Genomic DNA, 1,221 nt, shown 5'->3' on the forward strand with positions numbered 1-1,221 from the left:
GGCCGCACCAGCGGGGAAGCTGTGTTCCCGGGGGCTCCTTCCAGCAGCGTCCATTCCTGACGGCTTCAGTCTCCCCAAGATTTCAGGGAACAAAGCTTCCCCGCTGGTGCGGCCCAGGCCGCCTGGGGGCGAGCAAGCGGGAGGAGGCGGTGGACGGGGTCCCCACCCGCCCGGCAGCCGCGCCCCCTCGTGCCCGCGGCGGGAAGCGCACCCGGAGGGGCTGGTCGGGTTCACGCGGACGGTCGAGACTCTGGCTTGCTCGCTTTCCCAGTAGCCGGTGCCTACGGCCCGAGGAGATCTGGTGCCCTACGTCCCGCACAGGCACCCGCACATGTTTGAGGAGCATAACGACCCGGGAGAGCGCGCACGATAATACTCCAGCAAAAAGAGAAAAAGAAACTATATGCAGTAAAGTCCCAATAAGTTAAAGATCTATATGTACATGTATGTATTAAACTGATAGAAAACCTCGCAAAAGAAGGAGCTTCTCTGAGGGGCTTCTCTCATGAGCAGTTTCAGTTTTTCCATGTTCTGTGTTCCGATTTTTCCACAATTACTGTCTATTATTTGATAATCAGAAAAAAGTGTTTAAGAAGTAGCTGGCACAGAAGCCTCCCAAAGCCCCAGGCCGCCTGGCCGCGCATTGAGCAGGAGTCCAAGGTCAAAACAGTGAAGAATCAAAGCGACAGGGTGGTTTGATGACGGCCCCGAGAGAGGGGGACAAGGCCAGGCCTCCCTGCCCAGGGCAGGACCCGGCAGGCAGACCCCAGGGCTACCAGTCCTCCCATGCTTTGCCCCCAGCACCACCCGACTCCGGGGCACTGAGTGTGGCCATGGAGCCTCCTCCCGCTGGGGTGGCACCGTCCTGAGAAGCAGAGCCGGCCACCCCTCTCCCTCTGCGGTCGGCCTGGCCTGCCCCACAGCGGTGCCCCGGCCACTCCGCCAGGCCGGCCTGTCCCGCCCTTGCTTCTGGACGCTGCTCTGCAGGGAGGGCCTCCCTGCGCTGCTTTGGTGTGTGTGTGTCTCCCACATCTGCTCCTGGGGTCCTGGGCCCGTGTCCACCCCCAGCCACAGGGGGAAGAGGCCCTCCGGGTGTCCGCTCTGCCCCTGCCCGCCGGAGCCCAAGCCCAGGCCATGGGCAGAGGGCAGAGCTGTGCGGCCCGGCCTGCCTAGCGTCTGCCTCTCTCCCGCAGGCCCCTTCAAGCCCTGCGAGCACCTCTT

The 1,221-nt window shown here is 63.0% G+C and overlaps 1 protein-coding gene across 1 annotated transcript in view; it reads left to right on the forward strand.

Annotated features, from left to right (window-relative positions):
* The window catches only part of LGR6 (leucine-rich repeat containing G protein-coupled receptor 6), a 75,595-nt gene that overhangs the window by 72,895 nt on the left and 1,479 nt on the right, over window positions 1-1,221 (forward strand). The window lies entirely within an intron of this gene.

This window comes from Bison bison, unplaced genomic scaffold (assembly GCF_000754665.1).
Source record: "Bison bison bison isolate TAMUID 2011002044 unplaced genomic scaffold, Bison_UMD1.0 scf7180017864524, whole genome shotgun sequence".
NCBI classification, from domain to species: domain Eukaryota; kingdom Metazoa; phylum Chordata; class Mammalia; order Artiodactyla; family Bovidae; genus Bison; species Bison bison.